Source organism: Equus asinus, chromosome 10 (genome assembly GCF_041296235.1).
Source record: "Equus asinus isolate D_3611 breed Donkey chromosome 10, EquAss-T2T_v2, whole genome shotgun sequence".
Lineage (NCBI taxonomy): Eukaryota > Metazoa > Chordata > Mammalia > Perissodactyla > Equidae > Equus > Equus asinus.
In genome coordinates this window covers 26,468,516-26,492,328 of record NC_091799.1, presented here as the reverse complement: position 1 = coordinate 26,492,328, position 23,813 = coordinate 26,468,516, and the positions used below count along the sequence as shown (strand labels likewise).

The following is a 23,813-nucleotide window of genomic DNA, read 5'->3' as shown; positions in this document are numbered from 1 at the left end:
GCTCAGAGCAATGACGCAATTTGCCCGAGGACACAAGTTTAATAAGATCTTTGGTTTGAACCCTAGCAAGATGACAGCAGAGCCACACTCAAGACTACTGCACAGTACAATGCATTTGCCCCGTGCTGGTGTCAAGAACAGAAGCTCTCACTTGGAGACTTCATGATTTGGGAAGTAAACACAAGGCCAAAAACCTTTAAAGATGAATGTTGGAGTGCAGTGAAGAAAGAAAAAGTAAAGAGACAGAGAGCTTGGACTCTAGTCTTATTCAAACCATCGCATAGCTGTGTAAAACTGAGATTCTTGTGTCATCACTGTGATTGCCGTATCCCAATCTGTACAATGAGGCAGATAAGATGACTTGTAATAACGCATGCCAATACTGGTGACAACTCATCCCATTCTAAGGGAATGGTCCCCGTCCTTTCTATGGAGAACTTTCCCTGTCCACACCCCGTGCTGAAAGGACAGCCCCAGGTAGCCTTGACCTCCAGCATGGAACCAGTTTACACACCCCACCCCCATGCTTTGCTGCCACAGCTGCTCCGGATGGCGTGGCTAATGCATATACTATCCAGTGCATGTGAGATATCTTGGTGGGAAAAGCTCTACACAGAGAATCAGAGCCCCCCTCTTGGAAATGGGTGCTTGGAATTCAGATTACACAAGGCAGTTGAAATTTTGAATTTTCTCCCTTTATCAGCCCACAGCCAATTCATCACCAATAGCTGGCGGTTCTTACTGCAAAGTAGACTGCAAATCTGCCCACATTCTTTTCAGATTTAATTTTTTTTATTGAGTCCATAATAGTGTACGTCAATGTGAGATTTCAGTTGTACATTATTTCCTGACTGTCACCACATAAGTGCTCCCCTTCACCCCCTGTGCCCACCCTCCACCCTCCTTCCCCTGGTAACCACTGAACTGTTTTCTTTGTCCATGTGTTTGTTTATATTCCACATATGAGTGAAATCGTCTGGTGTTTGTCCTTCTCAGTTTGGCTTATTTTGCTTAACATAATTCCCTCCAAGTCCTTCCATGTTATTGCAAATAGGATGAATTCAGTTTTGCAGTGGCTAAGTAGTATTCCATTGTATGTACATACCACATCTTCTTTTTCTTTTTTTAAGGAAGATTAGCCCTGAGCTAACTGCACCAATCCTCTTTTTGCTGAGGAAGGCTGGCCCTGAGCTAACATCCATGCCCATCTTCCTCTACTTTATATGTGGGACGCCTACCACAGCATGGCTTTCCAATCGGTGCCATGTCCACACCAGGGATCCGAACCAGTGAACCCCGGGCCACCGAAGCAGAAGGTGTGCGCTTAACTGCTATGCCACCAGGCCGGCCCATAGCACATCTTCTTTATCCAGTCATCAGTCACTGGGCACTTGGATTGCTTCCATGTCTTGGCTATTGTGAATAGTGCTGCTATGACCATAGGGGTGCATATGCTACTTTGGATTGTTGATTTCAAATTGTTTGGGTAGATACCCAGTAGTGGGATACCTGGGTCATATGGTATTTCTATTTTTAGTTTTTTGAGGAATCTCCATACTCTTTTCCATAGTGGCTGCACCAGTTTGCATTCCCACCAGCAGTGTATGAGGGTTCCCTTTTCTCCACACCCTCTCCAACATTTGTTATTTTTAGTCTTAGTGATTATAGCCATTTTAACAGGCATAAGGTGGTATCTTAGTGTAGTTTTGATTTGCCTTTCCCTGATGATTAGTGATGTTGAACATCTTTTCATGTATTTATTGGCCATCTGTATATCTTCTTCGGAAAAATGTCTGTTCACATCCTCTGCCCATTTTGTGATCGGGTTTTTTGTTTTTTTATTGTTCTGTTGTGTGAGTTCCTTATATATCGTGGAGATTCACCCCTTGTCAGATATATGATTTGAAAATATTTTCTCCCAATTGGTGGGTTGTCTCTTTGTTGTGATTCTAGTTTCTTCTGCCTTGCAGAAGCCCTTTAGTCTGATGAACTCCCACTTGTTTATTTTTGCTTTTGTTTCCCTTGTCTGAGAAGACATGGTATTTGGAAATATCCTTTTAAGTTCCATGTCAGAGAGTGTACTACCTATATTAACTTCCAGGAGTTTTATGGTTTGAGGGCTTATCTTCAAGTCTTTATACATTTTGAGCTAATTTTGTGTATAGAGTGAGATAATGGTATACTTTCATTCTGTTGCATGTGGCTGTCCAGTTTTGCCAACACCGTTTGTTGAAGAGACTGTCTTTTCTCCGTTGTATGTTCTTGGCACGTTTGTCAAAGCTTAGCTGTCCATAGATGTGTGGCTTTATTTATGGGCTTTGTATTCTTTTCCATTGTTCTGTGTGCCTGTTTTTGTACCAGTACTATGCTGTTTTGATCACTATGGCTTTGTAGTACATCTTGAAGTCAGCGAAATCTGTCCAGTTTTTACCACCTCTTTTGCTAATAGCCTCAGCATCTCTCATTTGAGTTATTCGATTGCCTTTTGTCCTTGCATCGTATAGGTCGGTTTTCAACATAGCAGCCAGAACATCACTCCTCTGTTTAATAGATTTCCATCTCACTTAAAGTAAGTCAAAGTTTTTATAATAGTCTGCAAGGCCCCATACAACTAATGTCTCTGTCTGGCCTCTCTAACTTCATTCCCTACTGGTACTGCCTTTCCTGTTCATCTCACTCCAACCACTTGGTTTCTTTTTTGTTCCTTGATATTCCCAACACCTACTCCCATGTAACAGCCTTTACACTAGCTCTTCTCTATAATGTCCTTCTTGGAGATATTTGCATGATTCACTTCCTAAAGGTCTTTGGTCAAATTTCACCTTCTCAGGGACACTTGCTCTGACCACTCTGTTAAAAATTGCATGCATCCACCCCTGCCTCTCACCCCCTGTTCCTGCTTGATTTTCTCCATTGCAAGAATCATCTTCTGATCTTATAAGTTATTTACTGTCTTCCTCTCCTAACTAGAGTGCAAAGTCTCCATGGGCAGGGGTTATTGTCTGTCTATGACACCACCATCGTATATCTATATCACCAGCATGGTGGATATTGTAACATGATAAATGCGTTGAGTATCAGTTGAATACATGAGCGGATAAACGAATGAAAGGTGCAACTGGAAGCAAAAAGACCAGCCATAAGAGGCCATTATCAAGCTACAGGGTTGAATAATAGAATCTAGCACATAAAAGCTCTGGGTGTAGAGAAGACGTCTAAAGAATAAGGAAGTAGGTGAAAAACTTGGAGAAATCACATGTCCTGGAGGAGAGAACCAGAGTCTTGCTCTAAGATTCAAAGAAACACCTTACACTCACATTTCAGTGAGATTCTCCTCTTCTCGTGTGTCATTAAGACTTCAGCTCACTCAGAGATATTCTTAAAATCTATTATTTGCCTCAACAATCTGCCTTAAATTTAATCCTTATACTCAAAGAACTCAAGCCAACGATTGTTCCTCAACACTACTGATCCCTTTTTATGTGCCAAATGCTTTATCTAGTATCTTCATATATATTATCTCATTGACTCTCCCTAGAAATTTGGCATCATAAACATTATTTGACCATTTTACAAATAGCAGAATCTTTGTGAAGATAATTCATATATCAGAGTCAGGCATGATGTTGGAGCAGGCCTAACATTCAAACGCACTTCTTCTGACTCTGATAGCATGGCTCTTTTCTTATATCACACTGCCTCTTTAGGGTTTTCTAGGTGGCCTTTTTTGTTCAGGGGCACAATCAGATAATTGCTTATGTGCATCCTGCCTATGATTCTGACACACTTAAGTACATGTGCCCTCATCTAGCATTATCTCCCAAGAACACTTAATTTGCTCCCTTAATTTTTGGTGGAATCACAGAAATGGGGAGGGATAAATATCTTTGTTCCTCCTTTTATCTTCTGAAGATAACATTTTGCTTGGCCCCCTCACTCCTCCCCTTCCTGTAAGTTACTAGCTGGGTCATGGCTGCCAATATATTGAAACACTCAGGAGCCAATTACACAGGGATGAAACAGACACCTGACAGGCAAGAGCATCCTTCTGGCCTTTGTGGACAGCTGATCAGCAATTCAAGGGATGATTTATGACTTAAAGGAAAGAGTAGCTACCTATCTCATGAGTACATACACATCTGTACATACAAAACACGTCTTTCCAGAAACCTTTGAATCATACAAAAATTGACCTGGACTTTCTCATTCTGTCATTCTTTCTGCATATATCAGAGAAAGTGAATGTCTTCCCAGAGACACACAGATAATCAGGATTCTAGGTTTCTTGACCTGCTCAATTCTTCTTTCCCAGCAGTATACTGCCTCTTTGCCTGGGAGGATAATTCAAAGTTGTTGGCCTCATGTTGAAGGCTCTCAATGGGCTGAACATCTTTGGAGTCATCTTGCCTCTACATCCCAGCTTAAAAGCCACTTCTTCCATGAAGGCTTCCACACTCTACAGTCTTAGTTAATCCCTCACTTTTATTAGCTCTATTTTATTTATTTGTTTACTACTTATGCATTGTAATAACTCAATACTGCAATTATCACAGTCTAGAGGGTTGTAATTGATAGTGCTTCTCTGACTTCTGACTTCTAGGGGAAGGAGCCAAAGCCATACAACAAGAGCATTAAATAGGAATGCGCGGGATCTTCCTTTTCTGACTAGTATTCTTTCCATTATCCAGATTCTCCAGGTTCCCTGATCCTTTCAGGATATACTGAATGCAGACCAGAGTAATAAGATTCCCTCTAACAATAATTTACCCTAACTTGCCTAATCACATTGAACCAAGGGTAATTGGTAGAGTTAAATGGAAATATAATCTCCCCCCATGAACTTTTAAGTATTGAATCCACCAAGCCCCGGGAAGTATTCCTACCAGATTTGTCAACTGAAAGAGATTAAACAAACAAACCATAACTACAAAAACAAAAAAACACAATCATAATTGAGGCTTGAGAGCAGCCTTTCCATCTGGTTGTATTCCAGCCAGCATTGTGTTCTCCTTGGTGAAAGCTTCCAATTCTGACCTCTGTTTGCCCTTGCCTTCATCAGCCCCATTCTGGAGTAAGGACCTGATGAGCTTTCAACCAGTGGTTTTGCCCTTTCGGAGCCAGGGAGAACGGGATAACTTCTAAACAAGCCAAGTTACAGAGCATAGACCTCAAATTCTGCCCCAAACAAATGGGCTTAAAAATAATATGTCCTAAAGTCTGCAGTCTTTTCTGAGTCCAAACATCCTTACTTTCTTTTTCTTTAACCTATCATATAGTAAACACTTACCATATGCCGCTAACACTGAGGCTTTGAGCTACATTGTTTCATTTAGCACTTATGCCAGTGAGGTAGGCATTCACTAGAGAGTGGTTGAGTCCAAAATGTGAACAAGGCTGTCTGCCCCTGGAGTCCATGCTCTTGGTCACCAGCATTGGACATTAACTATAAACTCCAGCTGGATTGGCTGAATCAATGGCTTCTGTCTTTTCTCTTAGTGAACCTGGCTTTCCTTTGCTAAGCTCTGTTTCTAATACAAGGAATCACAGCTGAGTCTCTACCCTACAGGGACAAGATTACTCAGAATTTGGTTTCTTCCATCCTTTCTCGCCAGGACTTTTCATAATTTACCTCTTCAGAGATGAATGCCAGTTCCAACAGAGACCTAGACTGTGGTGTTATGTGAGCACTATCATTTGAACTGCTCCTCTTCTGCTCTCCCGTGCTCACCTAATTCCATAACCCACATCATGGCCCAGACCATATCTTAGCTCCCTTTCCAAGTCTCTGTGTTATTATGTCATCATGGATGTTTAAACCCATTTACTAAACCGGTTTGAAAATCTGAGATAGGTCTGTACTGTCCTTATTTTTTTGGCTGATGTTAGCTGAACTTTCTCCTCCTCACATGAGAATCTAAATTTGTCAGTGGGCATGTTTATCCCTGAAAATGACAAGGGCCCACCAAACCCAAGGAGAAGAGTTCTTGCAAAGCTAATCAGAAAAAGAAATTTATCAAAGTGGTTACAATCATGGGCTCTGGACTCAGATAACCTGTGTTCAAAACCAGGTCCTACTACTTATCACTTAGCTAACCTAGGCCAGTCATTTTATAATTATAAGCCCTAGAACTCTTATCTGAAAATTCAAGATTTCAATGTCTCATAGGGTTGCTACAAGAATGCAGTGAATTATATATTACAAAATGCTTCATATGCTAGCCTGACACATGCTAGCCCTTCCGTATCATTACTGTACATCTTATAGGAACAGATGTGAAAAGCCAGGGACCAGGACCAGGGATAAGAAGTCTGAAGACCTGAGAATGGGAAGCAATGGATTGAGTCTGTAAATGGAGCCTGTAAACCCTTTCTTGCTCATAGTTGTATTCTCTGTGCAATTCTCCACAATATGTGTGGAAGTATTGACTTCATTTAAAGGGCCAGAGGCAAGGTAGCAGCCATCTTAAGTACTTTGCATCTCCAAATTATGTTGATTAAAAAAACAAGCAGAAACACTTCTCTTGAATAATCTGGAATATTGAGATAAGAAGAGGTCAATGAAGAGAATGATATTTTTCTCAGTCGCTTGCTTGCTTGCTTGCTTATTGCTTAGGGGAAATTGATTTCCTAAAATTAATGCTTGCAGGAAAACAAGCTTTTTTTTTTTTTTTTACTAGTGTAATATTTGAAGAATACAAAGCGATGAAATGTATACATAAGTTATGAAGTACAATCATAAAAGAGACGCTTGTTAACCTACTGCCTAATTGGCAAAGACTCAAACAGCATCTGCAATGTCCTTGAAAGCCATGAATGCGTCCTATTCAGATTCTTTCTCCCTGCCTCCTCCCCAGAGGTAACATCTGTCCTGCATGGTGTGTTTATGATTTTATTGCATTTTTAAAGTTTACCACATATTTACATACCCCAACCCTGTTATTTAGTTTATTTTTAATCTTTTAAAAAATGGTCCTATAGTGTAAGTAGTCTTCTGCAACTTTCTTTTATTTTGATACAATATGTTGTGTTTAGAATTTGCCTATATCATTGAGTATAGCAAGAATTCATTCATTTTCACTACTGCCTAATATTTCACTGTGTGGAACCATGTAAAATATTACTCACAGCAACATGGTTTCTGACAGCACAGATTGAGTTTCTTCATCTCACTCACATTTTTCCAATGACTCAAAATCTACTTGCTTTTTTGCTTTCAGACCCTCCACCTCTAAACCAACCTTCATAACTGGCATCAGACTTCTCTTCCTGAATACAGACGTGAGAGCTGTATTCATATTTCCCTGCTTTAAAGCCTCAGTGGTTTCCTTTCTGCTCCCAAGATAAAATTTCAGTTGCTCCTCCTGCCATCCTGGCCCATCATAGCCCCGGAGCAATATTCTTTTAGTCTCATCTCCAACTATAAATTCTCCCCATCCCACCTTCTTCCGGCCTCCTCTTTCTTTGCTCAGACCAAACAGGAACACCACCATTCACAAAACCACCTGCACTTTTTCTGTGCCTCTGTTCACTCAATTTCCTTGAACAGGTTGCCTTCTCTTTTCTTTGTCAGATCAATGAAATCCCAGGTATCATTCAAGACGTAGCTTTTAAGCCACCTCTTCTGTGAAGTCTTCCTCGATCCCTGAAGAAAGAAACTAATTATTTCCTACACTGTGTACCCGTAATAATTAGTGAATAGTCTTATACTTAGCTTCTGTTTTTTTCATAGTAGCAAATTGTCACATTACCTTTTGTGCACAGAAAGCTCCATCAAATCGAGGACCATATGCTTTCTTTTATTATATCCTCCCACCACCCACTGCCCTCCCCCACACACATAGCCCCTGTCTCAGTAGCAAATTGAGGGCTTTGTTACAGGAAGGGCTGGTTAGATGTTTGCAAACTGACTGGAGCAAAGAGCGCTGAATTTCCTTCCCAAGGGCTGTGTTTAGAAATCGCTATGATCTTTTCTGATGCCTGCATAGCAAATTGGATTTACCTTTTCAATTTTGCATTATTCTTGTGTTATTGGGATTATGATGAATAATAAGATAATAACAGCAATTAGCCTCTGGATGACTAATGGTCCCTTAAATTGATTTTGAACAATCAATTTGAACATCTTCCCGTGGCCAAATTAGAATAGGGCGGACCACAGAGTGTTCCATAAACACTCCTGAGAATGCAAATGTTAAAATTATGTCCAATGAATTCTGAGGGTGGTGTGGAAACTCCCTCCGGTTTGGGAATGGGAGTGTGGGGCAATTTAACAATTTAAGCTCTTTTTTTGGAAAGCTATGACTTAAAGGATCAATGGGCTTTCTTCCAAAACTTTGTTTGTAGGCTGGTTATTTAAAACTTAGCGGTTATTTTTGGCATAGAACTAATGTTATATATTATATTTTGCCTTCCCTCAAATCCACCAAAACCTATTGAACCTGTAGAGCTCCTAAAGTATACTGGATCTTGGCCATAGTTTATTAGACAGAGTCATTGAAGAGACATACTTTCAATATCCAACTTGAGCTTCCACATAGACTCTATCTCCTCACTGCAGTGGCCTATGGGACCCCATGTTGACTACTTCATTACCATAGAAACAGGTCTCATCAAACTCTAGGTTACTGGGGATGGAGCCTTTGGCTTTTGTTCAAGCTCCAGTAGGATGGGGTAGGAGGAGAAAAGAGGTAAAAAAGAGGGAAGGGAACATGCTAACATTTGGATACAGAGAGGTATTATGGAGGGCCTGACTTCCTGCCAGTAAAACCTCTAAGTTCATCTTTGGGGTTCACCACTTTTTAGTTAGTCTATTACTTTGTTCTGCAGCCTTTGGAGATTTCTGCACATACTGTCACAGTTTCTGCCATTTCCTCCTGCTTCTGACTGGATTTATTTTCTCAGTCCTAAACAAATGCAGAGGTATGTAGACTTTTATTAGGAAGCAACGGAAAAGTATTACAGTTTTAATTCATTGAATAGAACATGGGAGTAAGTCTTGAAGAAATATTAACAAATAGGCATAGCATTGAGGAGTAGATTAGTGTGAGAGACGGGCACAGACATCCAAATCCATAATGACAAGTTCTATATAAGCAAAGTTATGTAAGAACCTTGAGAAGTAATTAATTTTCCTTGGATGGTGTTTGAAGAAGATTCCATAGAGAAGAAGGCATTGATCTGGGTTATGGGGAGCATCCAACCCAAATGTTCACTGAGACTTCCTGATCCTTGAGATGTAGATGCGATTGGTTTGGCTACCAAATTTTGTGCCATTTGGGGGTCAAAAACTCTTGTGATATTTCTTCAAGTTTTTGAGCAGGGCCATACTTGTATAGTTTAAACTCATGGCTTCACCCTGTATGAGTCATCCTAGCATCATATGCATGGTGCCCCATAGCTAGAGACTGCTCTAAGCTGTGTCAACCTGGACATTCATCTTTGCCCTTCTTTCATTCACACACACACATATACTCACTTGACTCACATATACCCACTTTTATGTACAGAATATTTTAGTGAAAACTTTGGAGAGCTAAGAGAAGTTTTATGTTACAATAATGCGAACTACTCCAAACTGAGTATTAGATGTTCTTGGTTATAAAAGTCCCTTTGCCACTCATCTGAGGATTATTCATGACTGCTTCATCCTATGAAGTATGCAAGCCTCACACCAGTTCTTCTCTTTTTACTTTCTCCCTTTTCTATGTCTTCTCCAGACCTCATCCCTCCCAGATGACTTCAGGAGCTTCCAAATCACATTTACTCTATTTTGCAAGATAATTCAGCTCTTCCCAGCCGCTACTCCTAGAATCATTTCCATGCCCACCTTTGGCTATCCAAATTCATCAAACAAAATCTGTTCTGATTAGAATATATTCATGATTTATAGGGTAATTATTATGTCATTGGTTATACTAAAGCAAACGATGTTCTAGTAAAAATGGTGACTGGAAAATATTTAAAAGCATTAATTAATATGCTTTCTACCTACCTAGTAGCTCATCAAATTTCTTCCCTTGGACCCTGAGCCAGTCCTTTACCCAGCATAGACTCCTATACATAAACCCATTCCTACTTTGGGTAACACCATATTTATAGAATACAAATGCATAAACTGATTCAGACCTAAGAAAAAAAGACAAGATATGCATGTATGCATAATGAGTACCCCCCCACACACACACACATAAACACAATCACACAAAAGTAGATAAAATCCTGTAGATTGGGGCGAGAGTAGAGAGGAGCAGCAATTCAACTGCTGGCATCAAAATAGATTTCTCTGTTTTGCCTCAGCATGGAGCACTTGCCACCTGTGCAGGGAGATATGTGGACTAAAGATCATCCCAACTCTACTCCAGTAGTGAGCACCATACCTCACCTGTGCCAAGGAGCTCTGGACGAGTGCTTGTAATTGCAATCAATAAATTCAACAAAAACCAACTGACAAGCCAGAACACTTCTTGTGCCCTGGTATTTTAACCCTCTCACCATAATTATCTTGTGTGGACAGCCATCTTTCAAAATCAGGGTGATTATGAACTTCAGAAACAGAGACTGAGGTTCTAGACACTTAGGGTTGTGGTGGTGATGTGGAAGGAACAAATTCCCTAGCATCACCCCCAACCTTAAGCTACCCTTCCCCCAAACACACACAATTGAGACTGAATCTAGATGAACCAAGTCAAAGTAGCCCATTGGGTTAATATACTGGTGGAATATCTATCCCTTTGTCTGCGGGGAGAGGGGACACAGTGGAGGAGAAAATAATAGAGAGGGATCAGACAGATCCTAGATGTTCTTGGATATGTTATTCAGAAACTGATTTGTGAGGCAGATATATCTAAGAGGTGAAGAGGAAGACCCAGCCTCTTGATTGGGTTAGGACATGAGATACAGGCTGCTAATAACAAGGCCAGGACTAGGACTGTAAGATCCAGCAGCAGCAGTGGTGGAAAAAAGGAAGAGTTGAAATATCTGAGAAGGAATGACCCTCCCTTCCCCTTTCACTTTCCTTGTGGCTTCCAACATTCTGAGCAAGTTCATCACGTATGCGCTTGTCTCACCAGATATCACCTTTAAAATATTTATTTTAATGGGTGATTGAATGTCTACAGTGTTCCAGGATATGTTATATGCTTTTGGGCTCATTCTCATATATCTCATTTGATCTTCACTTTGACCATAACACATTGATATTTTATTCCCATTTTGCAGATTAAAAAAAAAAAAACAAATCAAAGACATGAATTGATTTGCTTAAGGTCACAGAAGTAATAAATGTCAGAACCAGAATTTAAACCTGGTCTTCTGATCGCAAGTTCATGATTCTTTCCACAGCAGCAATATATTCCTAAAATATTAGATCCAAAATGCATGTTAGAGATTATTTCATCCAGGAATAACAGATATATTCTAAATGATATGCCAACTCTAATTGTTCTAGGCTACGTGGAATGTGTGCTGAGAAGAACATGGGGACCCCATCGTAGCTCAGTGGGAAAAAGTACCATGATTGATCCTTGATGTCTGCCACTGGCACCTATGCCAGATACTTTCCAACTGCAGCTTAGTTCTGTGCCCTCATTTTTACAGACGGGAAAATTGATGCTGGGAGATTTTTTAAAAATTGCCCAAGGACACACAGCGTGTTATTGGCAGAGTCACGGTAAGTCTCCACCTTTCCCAATTCCATACCTCGTGCTCCTGGCCTAGCCCTGGTCCTTCCCTTGGAGCTCTCACGGGAAACCTGCCAAATCACTCATTCTCTCTGCATCTCCTCCTGACCTTGTTTTTCTGTCTCATATCAGGTCTGCACATCATCTGAGTAAAAGGCTTTGAAGAGGAATACTATTTGAAATACTAGCTTGCTATTGTCAATAAGATTCCTCAGTCAAGGTTTCCATTGAGGAATTGCTGAGAGGGACATGTTACAAGTGATTGATGACCACCAAGTTCTGGTGTTGGGACTGACTGAGCAAATGCAGGACAGCCAAGAAATAATCAGAGCCATCTCAGCATTTAGGAACTGGCTGGTGCTAAATTTTCCTGAACAATTTTGATCCGATCAGCTCAAAGCACTATGGAATGGTTCATTGGTGCAAGGAAAATGACTGAAGTACTGTGTTTAAATTTAGGAGAAACAATCTGAAGCCCATAGTCATTCGTTGAAATGGCATCCATTTAACAGTGAAGAGAAAGTGCATATATATAAAATGATGTGGAAATTTGAAAAATCTATCCCAGGTAACTCAAATAGAAAACTATTCTATCATAGTGCCTAACTCATGGGTTGTTGTGAAATTAAATGAAGACAGTCCTCGTAAATTATTTAGCTAGTGCCTGGCAAACAATAATTGCTCAAAGAACAATAAACAAGAATTTTTTTTTTAATGAGCAAGCATTGCAGGGATGTGTGTGTGTGCACGCCCATCCTAATGCTTGTTTCTGTGTATGTGTGTTGCTCTCTTTGAATCATCTGCTTGACTAACTCAATTATTTTTGTGTTGTAGACACACTCCTTCCAATTCTCTCTGTATCTGTAGATGGGAAGAAACCCGCTTTGGACTGGAATGTCATGTATTGCTTTCTTTTCACTACACACAGGTATTTTATTATGTCTTCTGCTGTTCATGAAATGTGACTAACGAGCATCATTAGACTAGAGTTACTGTTTGTGAAACTGAGTCACAGAGAGGTTAAGTGATTAGCCCAAGTCACCCAGCTATTGAATGGCTGGGCAGTGAGGAGGAATTGAGTCTTTTCACTCTCAATTCAGAGTGTTGTGGACTAGCTCTTCTTTATATGAGGATCAAAATTCTTCTACATGTCCTCCTCTTTCTTCTCCCTCTTCTCCAATCCTCCTAGTCTTTTTTTCTATTTCTTACTCTAATTCAAATTGATAAATACTTAGTTAAACTTAACTAACTCAAGAAATAAATTTCTTTTATGTGTCTACTGTTGATCCCTAGACCATGAATAAGGCTTTTCCATATTAACGGCAAATGTTGGTGATTTCCCACTGCCCACTTTTCCTGTTTTTCTTTAAATTTTCTTTAAATCACCATTGCTCCCTTGCATAACGGCAAAGGATAACTCTATTTGACTCCAGGAATAAATCCAGGATACTGAGGGTATTCACGGCCTTGCCAGGAATGTGCTCATTGGGGCCATTGGATCATGCTCCGGACAATGAGGGGAAGTCTACTCAGGCCTTCTGGGAAAGGTTTCTTTGCCAAGAAGGTGTTCACTTTCTTCTACTGGATGTTGGAGTATCTGGATGGAAAGCAAAAATTGCAGCTGCCTTGTTCCCAGAGGGAAGACGGTTTCTGGAGCTCTAGGGCTGGAATTTCCGGGCTTCCTGGTATGGGAAGCAACTGACCATTTGAATTAAGGTTTTCTCCAACTAGCTGCTTGAGGAAGCTTAACTGAAAAAGTGCCCTAAAGAAGCTGTGAAGTTCTTGTTATGATATTGTGTATGGTTAGTAGGATACTAGCATATGTGGGATCAGACTCATGTTTCCACCCCTTGCTGACTGTGCAATGCTGGGCGATTACTTAATTTCTCTGTATTTGGGGTGCCTCCTTTCTCCTCCCTGCTTTACTGTCTTGACAGCACACATCACCCTCTGACATACTACACATTTTACTGTGTATTCATGTATCTTTATTGTCTGTCATTCCCTTCTTTAATATAAGCTCATGAAGGCAGGGATTATTAACTGTGTTATTTGCTTCTGAATTCACAGAATCTAGCATAGAGTAGAAGGTTAATAAATAGTTGCTTAATAGACACATAAATTAAATAATTAATTACTAAGACAGAGTGGCAGCTGTGTCATAAGATGATTGTGATAATGAAATTAGATAACATATGTAAATATTTCTAAACTGCCTGGCATATTATTAGTAAAATAAATAAAGACAACCACTTCTCTGAGTCTTGGCATGATTTCTGTAACTAGTTCTAATATAAATATTTATTGAAAGTCATCTGTCACATCAGCTACCCTCCAGAGATGATAAATGTTTGTTGTTTTAAGCTGCTAAATTCGGGGGTAAATTGTTATGTAGCATTATGTACCTAATATACTTCCTATACCCCTACCTTCCTCACGCTTTTCTGCAGGCACTGGGTTCTCTTTATTCATCCCCAGTTTTCACATACCCAAACATTTATTTTCACTCAACAAACACACAGGCATGGTGTTAGATATTGGCAGAGCTGTCAGGACCTGTAAGATTTAAGTCATGTAAAATTCCGCATACTTCAAAATGCTTCTCTGGACTTTTGTGAGGTATACTGGCCACTTGGATTTCCACAGCACTCATCTGAACTCTGCAGTTGGCGTTGTCTTAAGTTTTCCTTGACTGTATTCTGTTTGTTTCAACAATCAGGACTAGGAGACAAAGGTTCTATTGTATCCTTTCAAATTGGGTAGAATTTCCAAATTCATGTGGGTCATACCTCCACATGAATCTATCTGGTTCTTTCCAAACTCATATTTCTCTTGCTATGAACAGTCTCAGATGTCAATAATTACATGTTTTTGAATGTTTACTTTGTGCTACAATTTCACATGTGTTATCTCATTTAACGCATTATGATCCATTATGGAAGACACTGTGATTATAACCCTTTTACAGAAGGGAATACAGAGGCTTAAATGACTTACCCAATGCAGGAATAGGTAGAACCAGAAAATGAACCCAAGTGGTCAGATACCAAGATCTGTATGCTAAACCTTACTTTCTACTGTCACGTACACCCACACTCCCTGTGTCAGAAATCATTAGATAGTGAAAAAGGAGTAGCCTTGGTATGTGAAAATGGAGAGTTTACCCCTGGCTTATTCCTCTAGTACCTCAGTGAATTTGACCAAATCATGTAATTCACTGTGTCTCAGTTGTTTCATTTTTAAAATGGGAAAATGTCTACCTCGTTTGCTTCCCAGGCTTGCTTTGAAGCTCAGCATGGGATAATTCATGTGAAAGAAGTTGGAAATTGTCATTCACAAGATGAGAGTGAAGCATTTATTCATGCAACCAAAAATCTGTTTCATGTACTTTCTATGTGATAGATACTATTGCAAGCACTGGGGACAAAGAGCTTAGACATTATCTGCCCTACTGGAGCTTATAATCTGGGAGGGAGGAGGGAGACTGGAAACAGATGAATGAAAAATAGACAGAATAGTGTTAGAAAGTGATTCGTACTATAACAACAGCATATGTCAACATCAATGACAACAAAAAGATATACGGGGAATCATCTTCCAGGTATTTAAAAAATAAAGCAAAACAGCACAGTCAAATGTCCTGAGGTAAGAGTGTATCTAGAGTGTTCTAGAACAGCAAAGAAAGTGTGGCTGAACGAGCATGAGCCACAGGGAGAATACTAGGAATAAAATAGGAGTTTGGGAAAGAGGCAGGGTAAGACTCTGTAAGTCACTGTAAAGACTTTGGCTTTCACTGCATGAGATGAGCATCCATTGGAGTGACAGGATATGAGTTGCCTTTTGAAAAGGGTTCTCTAGACTCTGTGTCAAAAGACGATGGTATCTGAGGATAGGGTGTGAGGAGTGTGTAGCTGAGGAGCGGTCAGGTTCTGGGCATAAGTGAAGATGGAGTGATCAGGATTTGGTGACAGAGGGGGTATGGACTGTACAAGAGGGCCTGAGGTAGCCCAGGCATTGGGACTGAGCAGCTGGGAGCGTGGAGTTTGTAATCACACATATGAGTAAGACTGTGGGGAGCAGATCTGGTGGGATCAAGATTGGGTTATTGATTATTTTGATATGCTTGTTAGACATCCCAATGGAGATGCCTGGAATATTTGAACATAGGGACTCAGGAGCTCAGGAGCAACATCTTGATTGAAGATGCAAATTTAGAAGTCCTTATGGTAAACTGGTATTTAAAGGCATGGACTGGATGAGACCACCAACGGGGTGAGTTTAGACAGGAGAGAAGGAGCCCTGGGACATCCCATGGCTAGAAATGAGAAAGAGGCCCCAGAAAAAAACACTAAGAATGTTAGGTGATGTAAGAAGAAAACTAAAGGGCATGTATCTTGAAATTAAGTGAAGAAACCACATTTCAACAAAAAGGAAGTGATAACTAAGTAAAATGTTGCTATTGAGTAACTTAAGACGAAAATTAACAAATGGGATATTGGAGTAAGCAACAGAGAGGTTGAAGGTATCTTGAAAAGACGGGTAGTGTTATCATTATTAAACTTAACAACTGGAAAGAATGCTGAATTTGGAGTCAGGGCACTTGGATTCAAGTAAAACAAATAAAGGAAGGAGATTAAAACATGGATACTTTCCTCACAGGGTGATTATGATGATGAAATAACATAATGAAGGTAAACATACTCTGTGGAACATGGAGGAAGATGCAAATGTCAACTCAAAAACATCAAGGTCACGGGTCGAACGTGATCATTTAGTACCTTTACCTACCTTCATGGTCTCAAAGGCTGCTCAGCCACACACTAGCCGCCACCCCTAACACACATGCGAGTGCACACACCCAGACACATGCATGGGGTACACAGATTCCCTCAATAATACTACAGACCAAATACGTATGATGAAACTCTAGAAGGTTTAGGAGTTAAGCCAGCCTGTTGCAGCACTGGGGCTGCTGACATTACCAGACGGCATTAATTTAATTCCACTCAGTTATGCTTTTAAATTTGATTTGAGAAATGTGTCATAAAACGCTACTGAGAAGTGCAGCGCCGCATTCCTAAGCAGGCTGGGAGCATGTCTGTGCTAGGAATCCTTGAGGGAAATGGATTGAGTTCAGGTTGAGCCTATCGACTTTAGGAAGTTGACTCTTTGCTTGGGATCTGGTGACACAGGTTTGCTGATCCTGGATTGCTCACTCTTAAGAGGAGATCAGAAGCCAAGCATAAATCTCTACGGAATAAGGAAAGGACTTGTAAAGACTAAACGAAAGCATATGAAAATTATAATTTTAACAAATAACAGGGACAGTTTAAAAGACTTTGCATACGTATGAAACTGAGTTTATGTTAAAGCACTTTGGCCCACTTATTATGTTGGCTCACCAATATTTTCTCATTTCTCTTTTCTGGCCTCAGTTTCTCTGTGCTTAAACTGAAAGTGATAGACTAGATCAGCTGTCTTCAAAATGAGACAAAGCTTCCTCAAAATGCATACGTAATGATCCACTGGAGTGAGGAAAGAAAATTCTAGAACCTTCATTTTCATTTATTTCTAATACATCTTTTAAAATTTGTATGCCTTGTGTATGTTTTTGTAATGCACATAATATAAATAGCAAGTGAGTAAATATCTATATCTTATATGTAGCCTCCCTTTCTTTAAACAGTCATGAGCTACATAACGATGTTTCAGTCAATGACAGACTGCATATACGACGGTGGTCCCCTAAGATTAGTACCATATAGCCCAGGTGTGTAGTAGGCTATACCATCTAGGTTTGAGTAAGTACGCTCTATGATGTTCGCACAATGAAGAAATTGCCTGACAACACATTTCTCGGAATGTGCTCCCGTTGTTAAGTGATGCATGACTGTATATATCTTTTTTATGAGTTGATTGACTAACTGATTGATTTATGTATTCTGATAGAGACATGTAATCAAAATAATCTAGAGGATATTTGGCTGATTGATCTCCCAGATCTTTCATAGCTCTATTTTTTTTAATGATTTTACAGTCCTGAAACAAGTTATTCTAATCATCATAATTATTTTAAAATAGAGAAATGATTGTTTGACTATTGAACTGTTTGCTCAGTTTTTCGCTTTTTGGTGATAAAAAAAATTAACTCCTTCTACCAGGAACTTGGTGAAGGCAGTTAGCGCTATCTCACTTCCATTTTTCAAGACTATAGCGTAAAAACTTACGTGAAATCCTTGAGCAGCAAGGGATTTTAATTTGGTTCAGGATGTCTCAGCTATGGTCCTAGCTCTGCCACCAATGTGCTGTGGGAACTTGGACTAGTCAGTCTCCCCTTCGGGGACTCACGGTCCAGGTTGCAGGTTTGGAAGTCTAGATTTCTCCTGATGCAGGTCTCAGCTCAAAGTTGGCTTACTCAGCCAGGTCTTCTCTGACCCTCCCTCTAAGGGATGCTTCTTCTCCTGCCTGCAGTAACTCTTTATCATATGTGCTATTTTAGTTTCTTCATAGAACAATATCTACCACAATGGTCTATTTTTTATTTTGTTCATGTGTTTATTGTCTATCTCTTCTAACTAGAATGTGAGCTCCATGGAAACCACGGGGAGCAGAGGCAAATGTACCAGGAGGCTGTTGAAGGTTAAGCTTCGGGACCCTTCAGGGCTGTGTTAGCAATGTGATCACATGGTTATAGTTTGTTTTTTCCTAGAATTTTCAAAAGGAAAATATTCCATTATGTCGTTGGTCAAGACCACTGTCTCTTTTTACTCTGACTCTTCCCTCATTACACTTCAGTTCATATCCGGTGGTTATGGGCCTTTTGTATTCAGCTAAAGGACATTTTAATTGGGTATATAATTTGTGGAGTTTGGTGGGGTATGTTTTTGTGGTTTGTCATCCTTTCTGTGACTAATTAAATTATTGTTAGCAAGACTTCACAGATGAGTAAGGGGCAGAGCTAAGATCAAATAGGTATTTGTCGGCTTCTAGTATTGATTTTAACATTGCACATCATTGCCTTTTTGTAAGTTTAGTGATAAATCAATAGCTATCTGTTTCCAAAATTTAGAAGTATGGTAATATGTCTCCAGATACATGCCAGTGTTTGACACTCGTTCCAGACCTGCACTCCTGGCTGCAAACCATGTTTCCAATCTCATTAGCCATTGCTGTCCAGCTTGCCCACTGCACTCTATCTGAACTAACTTCTTGACTCTGTTAGACCATGCATTTCTCTATCTCTTTCACTGGTCAAAATTACTTGACCCAAATCTTTGTGTATTCTCTTTCAGTTTTGCTGATTTGACATGAACTACAGACATCAACAAAGTTATCATAAAAGTCAAAATATGCCTATCCAATATGGACGTTGAACACAAACTGGTTAATAAGTATTATCCAGGAATATTTAAGATATATCACTGCACAAGAAAACTTGAAATCTTAATACTCATATGTTAAAGAAATTTGATACTACTTTTCCCAAAATAACATCAATGCTAAGTACTTACACTAAATTTCAATAGTGAGTTATAAGATGAATGGAAATTTTTCAAAGTGTCATTTTAGAAAAAAAAAAAACTCTGGAGGAAGAAAACCTGAATCCCAATCTCTCTACAGAAAATAATATAAAAAGTCACAATGTGAAAATATGAAAAGAATACAGGTGAGATGTAGACAATATTATACAGGTATGGTATGCACGTTATAAAGAAAAGTCATGTTTTTCTAGCTTTTGTCAAGTATTTGTCAGCCTTTCAACATTGTCAGCAGATTATAATTATAATTTATTATGATTTTATTTCTAATTTTAATTATTTACTTTCCCTTCTAAATTTTTATTCATTATATTTGTACTCTTTTCCTAAATGGCCCCCAAGATGTTATAGGCTACAAACCCCACCTGTAGAATCTAACCTGGCAGAGAACTTCTGTTTTTCACTTAAGCCTGAATTCTCAGCTTTTAGAACTAGAGGAGAGTTAACAAATGTTTGGATAAATCACAAGATGTTCTCTAAGAACCTCTTTTCAACTTGATTTGCTATTTCTCTTAAGAACCATATGATAGGTGCTGGCCCCATGGCGGAGTAGTTAAGTTCATGCGCTCTGCTTGGAAAGCCTGGAGTTTCACTGGTTCGGATCCTGGGTGTGGACGTGGCACTGCTCATCAAGCCATGCTGAGGCAGAGTCCCACATAGCACAACCAGAAGGACCTACAACTAAAGCGGGTCACATATAGATAACCTTAGTCAGGGCACTGCCGCCTGCAAGGGTTGTTGCCCATCCCTTAGACCCCCAGAGTCTGGCTTGCCTCATTTGCCCCAAAAAATATAGATCACAAACTTCTTGTGCTGGGTTGATGATCTTGGTATGCTACACACATATGTTCTGCTCCATTATTTGGCAATTCACTTGGGAGATCTTTAAGGGCAGATTATGTTGTTCATTGTAGGAACAAAAATGACAAAAGTGCAGCAAACCAAAATACTTGTTTTTTCGTTTTCTCTTCATTCTTTGCAGAATAAGTTTCAAACTCCTAGCATGAAAACCAAGGTTCTTCCTTATCTGGCTTCTACTACCTGTCCTGCTGGACTTTTAACTTACAAGATGTAAGGCTGAAGATGCTGAAGCCATCTTGGCACCATCATAGTTCTTTTGGGGACTGCTGGTCCTGAGAAATGTCCAGTCCACATGCATGTTAAAAACAACAGTCTTGTCTATTCATTCTCTGAATCCCATGTAATGGAGGTTATATGTATTTTTTCCCTTCCTCACACTCATGGTTACCTAAATATGTGTAAAGTCTAATACCCTTGATTTTTGTGTTAACTGCAGAGATTAGAAAAGGACACTATACACAGTAGATATTCACTGAGAGCCTATTGAATTTGATCTGTGGTCATTTAGGCACAGTTTGATGTTAAACTGTAGACTTAGCAAAATAATTTCTGTGCCTAACACAGTGCCTGACTTATGTCTTATGGTAGAAAATCATGGAAAAAAGTGGAAGAATATCAGTGATGTACTAAGGAAAGTTGTCATTATCTTCATCCTTGCAATTCGAAAATCTCCCAATGAACATCATCGTCATAAATCTACAGAGTATTTTCTTTGAGGCGGGGTCTGTGCTAAACAATTTTAAGGGTATTATCTCATCTTAAAATGGTAGGTTATCTTATTGTCCCCATTTTACAGATGATAAAACTGATGTTTAAAGAGGGTAAATAAATCTCTCAAAGCCATGCATTATTAAGGAGCAGAGTCAGGATCTGAACCCAATTTTGACTGACTCTAGATCCAGTATGCCTTATCACTAATTTAATTAAGAAAGTCAGAGCAATAAGCTTATTATCTGATTTGTACTTATGCTTTTCTTTCTCCTTTCAGAAAATCCTCTTCTTTGACTTTATATGCACCATGTATTGTCCTCATCATACTATCTAAAAACTAGCTGAGAATTCTTTGCAGTTAATTCTTCTTTTCTCTCTCTTTCTCTCCGTTTCCGTCCTTCTGACACCGGTGGAGTTACATCTTCCTTCCTTGCGGTTTCCAATCTCAGCTAGCACAGAATAAGGCTCTTGGCTCTGCAGGCCGACGAACTAACCTTGGCATAATGAATGACCTGCAGCTTTGAAATGCCTTTGGAATGCCAAATGACCACAGCCCCATGCCTCTGGAATGTGGAATGGCCCCAGCATTAGCCAGGTGACCCAGGGCTGCACACTGCTAGAATGAGAAAGAGATTGAAGCTCCTAGAATACCAAGTACCCGCTTAAGGAAAAAGAAGTGGCTAAGCCCCCCTGCTGCGGAAGAAAAAATGGGAGTGATTGACTTTGCTACCATGAGATAACTGTCTGTTAATACTAATAACACCTGAGTCTGAGTCAGTGCAACTTCGTTGAACTGCCTGCTGAAAAATTTCTGACCCTCCCGAAATCAGAGAAGCTGATTTCTTCCTCTCCTTGGTAGAAACGTGCTCCCCTCATTCTGTGCTTCCTACACTCTACCTAAAAGAAGAATTAGAAGACTTGTTTCCAAAGACTGTTTTCCCAGTTCATTAATTTGGACTTAGAAAGCTTTGTAATCCCCTAAGACAGCATCGGCATCTACAAAGTCCTACTTGGAGAACGCAATTCCCCAGTGAGGGCACCTGAACCCTTCGTGGAAGTTCCCTGCAAAGGAGAAAAGATGTAAGGATATTAGCATCAATCATGCTCCGTAACTGGGATTTTAATGAATCTCTCTCTCCCTTTTTGTTTCATTGTTCTATTTTTTTTCTTTGCAGTGCCATTCCTCAGTGAATATTTCTTTTTTCCGCTCTTTTTTCCGTTGCATTTCAATGCATTGGTTTTAAAAGGAGGATTTGCAAATTGAGTATTAAAACTCCAGGGCACTACATCTCAAAATCTATAAGAAGATAAGAAGATAAGAGGCCAGACCCACTGAAAGCTGGCCTCCTGGTGTCTGTGGAACTTGCAGGCTGGTCTATAATACCCCTAAGCCAAAGCAATCTGCCCACGTACCCCCCACCCCACCTCGCCTGCCTAATGCAGGCAGATAAACTTAGCATTAAAATTCCCCACACTTTGGCAAATGAGTACCCAGGAGGCTGCTGACTCAATCAGGGCTTGTTTTACTTACAGTGTAGTACTGAGAAAAGGCCATAAACTGCAGCCTGACAGCTCCATAATGCTCATTTCAATATGCTTTCCCCGTTTGCGGGCTTGCTGATGCACTTTCATATTCCGCCAACAAAATATAACAAACATATTAACGACGTGTGGTAAATTGCCATTGGATATACTAGGTCCTGATGATGGAAATAGTTGTGAGTAAATGAGATTGTCTGGCTGCCTGATACTACTTTGGGGATCCAAGATTACGCACTGTCCTGGAGGGATGAGAGCAGAGGAGGGGGCAAGTCAGCAATAGAGGGACACGTCCGCCTTACCCAGGGCAGATGGGGCATTGGAAACCTAAGACAACAGAATGTCAGAGCTAGAAAAGACTATAGCTAGTGTCTAGTTACACTCATTAATCTGACATATATTAAAATCAAGACCCAGAGAGGGGATGTGAGAAGCCCAAAGCTGCACCACAGCAAGCATGTGATTCCTGAATCACGATCCAGTGCTCTTCCGGTTGGGGGATTGGATTTGTACCTGAAGGTGTCTTAAGAGACTAATTGGATGGAAAGAATGTGAGAAATGTGCCTGTGACTCAAGTCGGCCCTATATCCCTGCATTCATCAGTAGCAAAATGCATGGCTGGGCTTGGCTTTTTCTTTATCCTTAGTGCTTCACCTTTCTTTTGGGTGCATTAAGGGACACTAAAGGCTGATTTAGGTGAGCGTGTGGTAGCTTTTCTCTACTGCAACCCCAAAAGAGCAAGTGTAATTCCCTTACATTTGTCAAAGATTCCTAATGACCCATTAATATTCTGACTCCAATTCCAATGTGTGGGTTTTTTCCCCCATACCACCAAGCATTTCTCTGAGACCAGCTGGGTGTCCTACAATTCAGCTCAATTTTGACACTGTCTACTTGGAGATAGCATCAGATTCCAGAGGTGACGGGCTCAGTCCCCAAAACCACTCTCCACTTCAGATGTCAATCGCCACATCCAGGATGTTACCTGTGCCTCTGACTGACTGGTCGCTTATTTCAGTCTAACTTTAAGGTTTCAAGTTACCAAAAAGATTTTGGAAACTATGTTTAGGTAAATGTATCATAAAGCATAGTTATTGTTGAAAAGTTTGTCAACTTAAAGAGGGGTAAACTGAGGCAAGCTCATGTTACCTGATATTGAATTTATTTAGGAAGAGCAGGGGAATTGCAATTTGAGAAATACATGCTATAGCAAGCTACAGGCAAGTCCACTCAGGGTTTGGGGTGGGCTATATTTATGGGCAAGGAGTGTAAACAGGGGGAAGTCCAGCCAGAGTTCAGGCAGTAAGTTCATTGGCTTGAGGATGAGGAGGGGTTCCTGGCAGATGTTCACTGGTCAGGAGATACGCCTTGGTCTTCTGTAAATCAGGCATTCACAGGAAATCAATCGCTTAATTCTTCAGTGCCATTCTCCATTCTATCTACTCCAGTCCCACTGTAGATTGAAGTCCTTTCAAAAATTTATTTA

The 23,813-nt window shown here is 40.1% G+C and overlaps 1 long non-coding RNA gene across 2 annotated transcripts in view; it reads left to right on the top strand.

The window, feature by feature from the left end:
* Positions 1-13,932, top strand: part of LOC139046462 (uncharacterized) — a 159,949-nt gene extending 146,017 nt beyond the window's left edge. Inside the window, exons 2-4 of one of the 2 annotated variants that reach the window (XR_011506563.1) lie at positions 11,447-11,668; positions 11,811-12,246; positions 12,513-13,913. This is a non-coding gene — a long non-coding RNA (uncharacterized lncRNA). Of the gene's footprint in view, positions 1-11,446; positions 11,669-11,810 lie in introns of both variants that reach the window. The other variant, XR_011506562.1, reaches the window with a different exon arrangement.
* Positions 13,933-23,813: the final 9,881 nt, after the last annotated feature.